This window comes from Pyxicephalus adspersus, chromosome 10, assembly GCF_032062135.1.
Source record: "Pyxicephalus adspersus chromosome 10, UCB_Pads_2.0, whole genome shotgun sequence".
Taxonomy (NCBI): domain Eukaryota; kingdom Metazoa; phylum Chordata; class Amphibia; order Anura; family Pyxicephalidae; genus Pyxicephalus; species Pyxicephalus adspersus.
In genome coordinates, this window is record NC_092867.1 from 39,147,147 (window position 1) to 39,157,309 (window position 10,163).

A 10,163-nucleotide genomic window follows, 5' to 3' on the forward strand; every position below is an offset into this window, starting at 1 on the left:
TTGCTGCAGAAGCAGAAAAGGAGTTTAGCAGTTGTGGGTGTGATCCCCTGTACAAAGCCCAGGGTGTCTCACTCAATAAGGTAGGGTGAGGCTTATTTATAACCTTCTGTATCACTGGCTTATCCTGGGGCAACGTCTGCAATCAGAAAAATTGTAACAGGAGAAAACTGCTGTGCTGGGTAATTTCGCAGCCCTTTATACATGACTCATCTGTCCATGTGAACAAAATAAAACTCCTGGTAACAACATACTCAGTGATAAGTCAGATAATCAGATAATTTACTGTAAAGTGAAAACTTTTTTATTGGTTTTGGAAAACAGTGTTTACTTGTTACTTTATTTGTTTTATCAAATTAAAAGGGTCTATATAAAAATATATTTAACCAAAATTCATACATCTTTCCAAATCGGTCTTAGGTAAAAAATGTTAAAATTTTGGGTGAACAGAGATATATATTCCTTTTACGGTTCATATCTAATGTTCAATGTTTTTTAGAAACCTAAAAGTGGTAAAGTGGATCTTCCACAAAAAAAAAAAAAAAGGTCTGCTTACATTGGCTGGGCACCATTCCTTTTCTATAGGAGAAAAAATACCACTGAAGGGAAATGCTAGAATTACCTATACTAAGGATACCCCCATCTTCCGTATTGTGGAACAAAACACCATCATCTTGTGGAATGCATAGCATGTGAAATCCTGTGAGAAGACACTTCATTCCATGAATTCCACTTCAGTCCATTATAAAAGTGTCTTCCACAAGAGTTAACCTGCTTTTCTTCCACAGATCTCTATCCCGAAGGACGGTGTCATGATTCTTGCCTAGGTCCTGCAGGCAAAAGTAACGTGTAGTAGATGATTTGGGAAGGGGGATGGGGCCAGTCAACATAAGTGTAACTTCCAATTGAGTATACAAGTACAAAATGTATACAAAAATGAAAGTATATTCTAGAAATGTTTAATAATAATATAACAAGGTTGACAAAAGAATAAAATAAAAGGTAAAATCAATAAATTACTATTAAGTGGTATTAATAAATACAATGAAGAAGTCAATCTTTTGCCAGGAATTCACTCTTAGCAGCCAAAATATTGGACAAGATGCCTAACTGACATTAACATTACTGACTAATGACTAACACTAATTACACAAGCAAGGTGAGGCAGGCTGACTACAGGTAAGCAGCTCCATAATGAGGTGACTAAATTCTTCACTAGCATGTCTCATTATACAGCCCTATTCATCGGTGAGTGGCCTACAAAATGGGGCATGACACTAAGCAACTGTTTTGCAGTTGTTTGGTCCTATGCTGGAGGACACACAGGTAGAGACAGGATGGAGAGACTGTACCTTGCAAACATCAGATGTCACTGCTCTTAGGCACTTTGTCTTGGCGTCACCTTTAATTCTGCTCTTTCATTTACTCCCCATATTGAGAACATTTCCAGGTCCTGTCACTTTCTCCTGCTCAACATCTCCAAAATCCACCCCTACCTGTCCCCAGAGACATGCTCTCATCATCTCTCGTCTGGACTACTGTAACATCCTCCTCTCTGGTATTCCACTAACCGGACTTTCTCCTCTACAAAACTGCACAGTGGTGTGTTCTGAGTAATTGCAACTACTCATTGTGCTTGAACAGTGCTTGTGAATATATTTGGATTTTGGTGACAGCCATATTAGTTTACAGATCATTGATGTTTGGTTTTATTTTTTTGAATTTGTGATCCAAACCTAGAGGATTATAACCTGTATCAATCTGATGCTATAGGTTCTTTGGGAGCCCATTGTATATCCTATAATTACTTGGAATATCTGCACAACAGTGGGGTTCTTATTTATGATGTACACTAAATTATGTAGGTTGATACACTTTCCCAATCTATCTCCCATTTAGGCTATTAAATTCAGCTATTATATATATGTATATATATATATATATATATATATATATTTTTTTTTTTATATACACACATACAGTATATATAGTGTCATCACCAGACTTTCCGAATTATACTGTCTCATTGTGAACAGTGATTTACAATTTAAAACATATTGATAAATCCATAACTCACTTTTGGAATGTTTATTACATGGACAAAGTGCTCATGAGGGGTGTATGCAGATCTTCATGAGGTGTATCAACACGACTTCTCATTAGAGAACTTACAATTCACCCAATCATTGGTTTTACCAATTGTTTAAAGCTTTTGTAAACCTTGCCAAATTATTAGTAAAAATTTCCAGATTATTCTTTTAATTCTTTAAAAGTTGAACAGTCACCTGCCATGTAAAATACACATTTGGCTTTTAGCTTTGATACTTTGTAGGCTTAAAGGATCCAGCATTGTCCTCTTCTCACAGTAGTTTCCTACTGTCCTGTCAAGCACCACCACCTTACCTTTGGCCATATAATAACTGCTATAAAGGGGATATATTGAAGGATGGGGCTGTGGGCAAGGCTGCAGATTCGTTCCCCTTTGTTGCTTTAGAATATATTAAATTAGATTGGCATAAGCATGGAAGAACACTCCCTATTTATATAATTTGTACTGGAAGTGTCCCATGAGACTCAGCTACCTATAAATCTGTTCTAACAATTATCTAAAAATCTGTTCTCCAATTATTTGTATTATCTTTGTTGTTTACTGTAGGGGTATGAAGATTGTAGATGGGCCCCTTAGACGCCATCTAGGGGCCCCCAGTGAGGATCTGCCACAAATTCCTGCATAGGCAGGAACAGCACTGAAGCTGTTAATAGAATTTTGTTTTTGTACAGTTTTCCATAGAAGCAGCATAACAGGTGATGATAAGTTAGGTATCCCATCATGTACCGCTTCTTTTGGTTACATTGGCACTGGCTGCATAGGTAGAAGGGTGAAAAGATATTGGAAGACATTTTTACCATTTGTTTACCTATAAATAGGATTCTGGTTTGAAAGGGAAATTAAACTGAGCACGTTTAGAACAGCTTTATTCTCTGTAGGTTTGCATTGGTTTTTCATAGGTGAACTGAGGCTAAAGGTTTTTATTTTAGTGCTAATATCCATAGGCTGCAGATAATTTTACTGTTGGAACAACAATCCTGAGTCTTGTATGAACTGACAGTGATTAGAAGGAGCCCTTCACACTTCACCCTGAACACACTCTTCTAGCACTGACGTCATATCACGTGCCTGCGCGTCCAAACACAAGGTGGAAGAAGCACGCATGCGTACTCGGCAACCTCGTCGTCACGCGCACGTGCCCGCGCACTAAGAACGAGCATCCTTAGTGCCCGGTGACCGGAGAGAGGGCACGTTCAGAGGTTTGGGGTGAACACGTTCGGGTCTGGGTGCGGCTTTCAATGGCTGTCTGTCTTGTCGCTCTGTCCGTGGTGTCCTGTACTGGAGGAAGGATGTGAATCAGGTACAGGAAGAGAAGCAGCAGGCTACAGCCGTTCCACCAGAGGTGGGTAATGGTATGCGTCAGCTGGAGGGGAGGGGGCGGAGCCTGGCACTAAGGGGGGTATAGGAGAGAGCTCACCTTCACACTGCTGGGGGGACACCTAAAGGGACACATTGCTGGAGCCTTATCAGGCCATGGGTGGGTGATTGCAATATGACATTTATTGTGTGTTACATAGAGGAGTATAGGGCATGTGTGCTTATATGTCAGCCTAGGTTTTACATAGGGTGTGCAATGACAATTAAAAAGTAACTGATAATAGGGATACATAGCGGCTGTGCAAGTGACTGCTAATTATTATGTAACAGATAATAGGGATACAGTTTGGGTATACAATGACTATGGGATATCACGTAAAATGATGGCAGATATAATATAGACGATGGTGGGTATACGATGACTAGGGATATGACATATAGATGATTGGCGGGTATACATAGCATTATGCCATGAGTATGGAATAAGATGTAGGTGATAGCTGATATACAATGACAATGGGATATGACAGATGATATTGAGGTTACACGGCAGATATACAGTGACTATGGAATATGATGGTGAGGACATGTGGTAGGTTTACAATGACTATGAGATATGATGTAGATAATGGTGAAGATATTTGGCAGGTATAGAGTGACCATAGGATATGACATATGGATGATGACGGGTATAAACTGCGGTATACCATGGAATGCGATGTGGGTGAGGGCAGATATACAATGACTATGGAATATGATGTAGATCATGACGAGGATACATGGGAGATATACAGTGACCATGGGATATGACATATAGATGATGGCGGGTATACAATGACAATGGGATATGACGTAGATGATATGAGTGGATACCCGGTGTTTTAACATTGACCGTGGGATATGACGTAAATGATGGTGAGGATAAATGGTGGGTTAACATTTACCATGGGATATAATGTAGATGATGGCGAGGATACATGGTAGATATACAATGACTGCGGGATATAATGTAGTTGATAATTAGGATATATAGTGGCTATACAGTGACCATGGGATATGATGTAGATGATTGCAGATATATTGTAGATAATAGCGGGTGACCATGGGATATGATGTAGATGATTGCAGATATATTGTAGATAATAGCGGGTATACAGTGACTATGTATACCCGCCCCCAAAAGATTTCTTATAATGAATTGCAGCTGGCCCGCCATTACAATGGATTGCAGTAGCGGCAGGCCAGCTGCAATTTATATTAAGGTGCTGTTCTATAGACGCAAGTACAATGCCGCTACTACAATTCCTGGCATCACTTGTGTCCCTAGACCAGCGGCCTCTCTGCCTATGCGTGGACCCACATTTTATAGATGCAAATGATGCTGGGTATTGTAGTAGCGGTGTCACTCATGTCTGTTGAACATCAGCCAATAGACCCCATGCAGTTTATACTGACAGGTAAGCCCAATAATCAGGAATTAGCAGGAATATTATTATCAGGAATTATCATGGAGCTATTGCTATAATAATTGTTTTACTTTGCCAGAGAATGCAATCTGAAACCATATGAATGCAGCAATTCACTTGGTTTCACATTGCATTCTCTGGCAAAGTAAAACCATTATTTTCTGCATATTACTGCATGCTCTTCTCATGTGTTCATGTTTTTTCAATAAATTTCAAGTTTGACCCGCGACTTGGTCTAAGTTTTTAATTTCGGCCCTCTGTGTATTTGAGTTTAACACCCCTGCCATAGATGATGCCGAGGATACATGGCAAATAGACAATGACCATGGGATATAATGTAGATGATGGTGGGAATACATGGTACATATACAGTGACTATGGTATATGACAGATGATGGCAGGTATACAGTGACCATGGGATATGATGTAGGCGATAGTATAAATGTAATTGGGAGCCATTCATCGAGACGTGGCGACACAGTGGGCTGTTTAGTACAAGTTTCAGTACTGGTTACACTTTCTTTAGTCTGACCATAAACATTCACATCTTCGGATAGGTTTTTGGGATTTCATAATTACAGCTTCTGATTTGTTTTTGCTTAAGCTCCTGTAACAATTTGTTTGTGATTCTGGCTTCATGTTTGATGGAGATGTGTGAAAACCTTTGAAGAGCTCCCACATGTTCTAGCATGTATTTGTGTGCGGTTGGGTTATAATAATACACATGCTTCCAAGGATGAAACAAAGGAAAATAACCACATGTTGTACAATAGGATTTTGTAAAAAGTGTCATATAAAAAAAAAGAACTTGTTCATTGCATCTCTATTGCTTGCACTTTTTCCTTCTTTATCCCTGTTCCTTTTTGAAATCGAATAAATAAAAGGGGCAAACCAGACACAGGTCAGCTAGGAAAGAAAGAGCGAGATGATGCAGAATTTCTACCAGAAAATATAGCATGCTGTGATTGGGTGCAGCTTCTAAAGCAAACTGAGAACCTTGGTGCAATCAAACAGAGACTACAAGGCAACACTAATAGTAAAGCTACTCTTGTTCAATATGGGAAAATGCACATTTGTTGCAGAAAGAAACTGAACTTATCTCTTGCTTAGATATATCCTAAATAGCAGAACTCTAAAATGTCACCCATATTCTACTAACCCTAAAAATTACATGACCAGAACTCATTTAGGCATATTGACTTTGTCAGATTGACCTGCTGAAGGTAAAACTAAGCATCAGAATTGGGAAGAAAGGTGATTTAGGTTGCTTTGAATGTGGCATGTTTGTTGTTGCCAGGCAGGCTGGTCTGAGTATTTCAGAAAATGCTGGTCTGCTGGGATTTTCACATTCAACGGTCTCCAGGGTTTATAAAGAATATTCTGAAAAAGGGATAATATCCAGTGAGCTTCAGTGAAGATAGCCTTGTTGATGCCAGAGGAGAATGGCCAGACTGGTTCGAGCTGATAGAAAGGTAACAGAATCTCTGGATGCACAATATGTCAAAACATGATGCTGCAAGCTGATTTTTGCTATCTTGTGAATAGCCTGAAGAGGAGAAATTGAATTTACACATTTATACTCGCCTGTCCCTATTACGTTGCAGGCACTGCCATCTTTTTCCGCCTTCATCGCTTCAATCCTCTGTCAATTCAAATCCTGATACAGATTTGACATTTCAGCCTCAAGGAAAGATTACAATAAAATGAAACTGTATGCAGAATAGCATGTTCATCGTTTTACAGGAAGAGGAAAAATAATCTACTAGTAGGATTAATTAATAATAGAAAACAGTTATAGGAGGATCTTGGAAAAACAGAAACTGCTGTGTTAGCAAGTCTTAAACTGCATCTGTAATGTAAGAAAATAAACCTTTTGGGTATCAGCCCTTGTGTACACCTATCATGTTCACCTAGCATTTAATATTAGTCTCTGGATCAGTTATCATGAGATAAAATTTCTTAGTCAATGTTATCACATTGTTTCCCGATGTCTGCCTCTCTTGCATCTGTGTCCCCGTCTTTACTTCTTTTTTCTAAATGGAAACTCCTTTCCTAACTCTGCCCTTTTGCTTTGGATTGTAAATAACCTGTTGCAGCTTATTTAAGCAAAAAGTAACTTTATCTATAGAACAAGTTGCTCGTATAATGTTACAGGCAGCATGTGGACTTGAAGCCTTTAATGATAATGGTCTCGGAAAGTAGGAGGTGTTTACTGTACGTTATGGAAGACCTTGGTGCAAGACCTTACCAGCAAGATATTAGGATGAAGGTGAAACTGCAAGGATCAGTTACAGTTGTGTTTTATTTAGCCTGTCAGCAGTTTCTTCATTCCTAGGTGGTGGGTTTCCATATGCATGTTACCATGCATTGCGTTAGGGCAGTCTATTTATATTACCTTTTTTATACTCAAATATAAGCTGAGGTTTTCTTCCCCCAAGATGACATTGTGTTTTAAATCTCAGCTTATATTCAAGTCGCTGGACTGGTGGGATTGTCTTTCTCTCCTTGGTGCAGTTATCAGATGTCCTCCATTCAGCTGCTGCCTTCCTATCATTGTGTTTTTTGCTGCCAGTCGTATCATTGAGTTTCGTTGTAGTTTACTCCTCCCAGCTCATTCAGCCTCCCATCTATTGTAATGTATTAGAGTATTCCCCCCTTTTAATATTTGCATTTATTATACATGATTAGTTAATTTAACAGCAGCGTTGTGTAAACAGGACTGCCCAACATCGAGGACATGCATAGATGCTGTGGAGCCGGACCTTCACTGTGACACCTTGATGAGCATTGGATGTGCCCAAATTCTGCTAATAATAGGAGGTACTTAAAAAGGTATGGTGTGTGTTATGTACTGTGTGCATAGGGCACACATATACACAGCTAAATAAAGAATTTAGGGGGTATCTGTGTCCTTGTGTAGGGAGCAACACTGCTAGAGCCCTACAAGATGACCTCCATTGGGCTTCTTGTATGCATATTTCTGAGCAGACTTTTGGAACCGCGTAAGGGTGGCATTAGGGTAGCCATTACCCTCATTCCCTTCACACTTGACCGACCCCTACATTCTCCACACCTGATTCCAAAAGTGACCACTGAAGTCATTATGACATTTGATTGTATCTCTTTCGGGCAAGGTCCTCAGATCCTCCTCCGTCACTGTCTGAATCTGTCATTTGCAACCCCTACTTAATGTACAGCACTCCTTAATATGTTGGTGCTAAATAAATACTGTAGTGTTTATTATTAATTATGTATTGGTGCATACAACTCTACCAAGTAGCTCCACAGAGTGCCTGGGAGCTCGCTGCGCTCTGGTTCAGGAGGAGATCCCCCAGGGCACCATCTGCTATTCTTTCAGAAACATGCCCAGATGTTGTTGGGTGCATACAAGCACATAGGGACCATACACACTACTGGGCCACATTAAAAGTTGTGATGAAATTCATGTTCAACAAAGTTCTCCCCAGCTGCTTTTAGGATCACCTGGAAATTTTCAGTAACCACCTAGCAGTTTTTGGGTGGTTGCTGAAAAGTTGGTTCACAGTACAGGGGTCGTCTACAGCTTCTTCCCACCTACCTCTGAATACTGTTTGATCATTCATAAATTTAGGTTTCTTACTTTTGATGAAGATTTCTTACTTCTTATAATGATTTTTGCTTCCAATAAACATTCTTATGTCATATTGTCAGGTAAAAAGAGCCATGACTGTTAGTTTTCTAACCTGATATTTTCCTTCTTTTCTTGGGACTAAAAGCATTTGGGGTCTTTTTGTTATAATGAAGAAATCCTTCCAATAGTTTTATTCTCAGATTTGCATGGTGAAGTAATGCATGATTTGAAATTATACTACATGCATTTCTTTGCAGTCTTCTATACGTTCATTGTATTCTCAAAACGATATAACAGCCCTGTCACGTTAGGCTTTGAACTGGCATGAAAGCATTCTGCAGTGGCACAAAAGAACTACCCATGTGCTAGAATACACTGTTTACATGACTCTGCTGAATCTGTTGATGCTCATTGTCTGTATTCTACTCCTGTGATGCTTTGCAAGAATATCGAGGCTGTTGGTGTTTGTGTGACAAATTACTGACAATAGTGAAGTTGGGTAGAAATATTAGCAATAGGATTGTGTATATTGTTTTAATGCATTCTCTAATGCACTGAAAAATATGTAGCCTCCCATGTTTGAGCTGAAAAATGCTTGGCTGTTATGCAGATCCTTAAGTATGCCACTGTACACTGGCACATTCGTACATTGTACCAAACTCGCATAGCTGTTTACCCTGCGTCTTTGCATTACTTTTTTTTTTTTTTTGTCTCACCTACCCCATCCTTTCCTGGCCATTTGATTGCCACTATTGATGTTATATCATCTTGCCTCCGTTTACCTCATTACGCTGATGGCAAGACTGTGCGCTGTACCCTGCATGCACTCTAGGCAGTGTAAACAAAACACTATAAGAATCGCTAGGAGAGTTAGGGTGTTTTCTTGGTGGCAATACCTCCTTGACCTCCAAGAAGTAGGCTAAAGGGTGAAAATGGACGGGAACATTTCTAACAACCGTCAGAAAATAAAAGACGTAAGTGTTTTGGTAATTGAAAAATTGATAGCTACCTAAAGTTTTAGGGATTTGTTTCAAACCTAATCTGGAAGAATTTTGATATTCTCCTTTTCCAAGCCATTCAATAGTTTCTGGCTTGTTGTTTTATAGGTCAGGCAGTGTAAAGACACATGAAGTCCACAATCTTCAGTGTTCCAAAAATCATCCACCGGTCTTGTACCCTTGTAAAAATCTAGATATTGTTGATGTGATGTCCCAGTACTGTATGACTTTTTCTACATACATTCCTATTTCTGTTTTACCACCAAGGACTTGTTTGTATTTTCAAAACGTTAAGAGCTAAAAATTGACAGCTTGTTTTCGTTTGAACCAAAAACCATTCCATCATATATTTACTTCAGAATTTAGGAAGTTCACATTGGGTCAAGGAATTGATCCTTGGTCGATATTTCCATATTTTGTTCAAAAAGGGCTGGGTAGAAGGCTGAACACTAAATTTGTTCTAATTTCTAAAGCTGCGTACACACGTCCAATTTTTATTGTTGGAAATGAACGACGAACGACCGATTGGCCAAAATTCGTTTGTAAAAAAAGTAACCAACGACGCCGGCGAACGAGGATAGTTGTTGGAAATGAACGACCGGACTGGCGGATCGGATTGGACGACGAACGTCGACCATCTATCGTGTGTACGGTCGTTCAGTGAT

General features: G+C 39.4%; 1 protein-coding gene across 3 annotated transcripts in view; it reads left to right on the forward strand.

The window, feature by feature from the left end:
• Positions 1 to 3,229: 3,229 nt before the first annotated feature.
• Positions 3,230 to 10,163, forward strand: part of CCSER2 (coiled-coil serine rich protein 2) — a 66,514-nt gene continuing 59,580 nt past the window's right edge. Inside the window, exon 1 of one of the 3 annotated variants that reach the window (XM_072424520.1) lies at positions 3,230 to 3,449. The gene's annotated coding sequence lies outside the window, so the exon portion shown is untranslated. The remainder of the gene's footprint in view (positions 3,450 to 10,163) is intronic. The other 2 variants (XM_072424521.1, XM_072424519.1) reach the window with 2 other exon arrangements.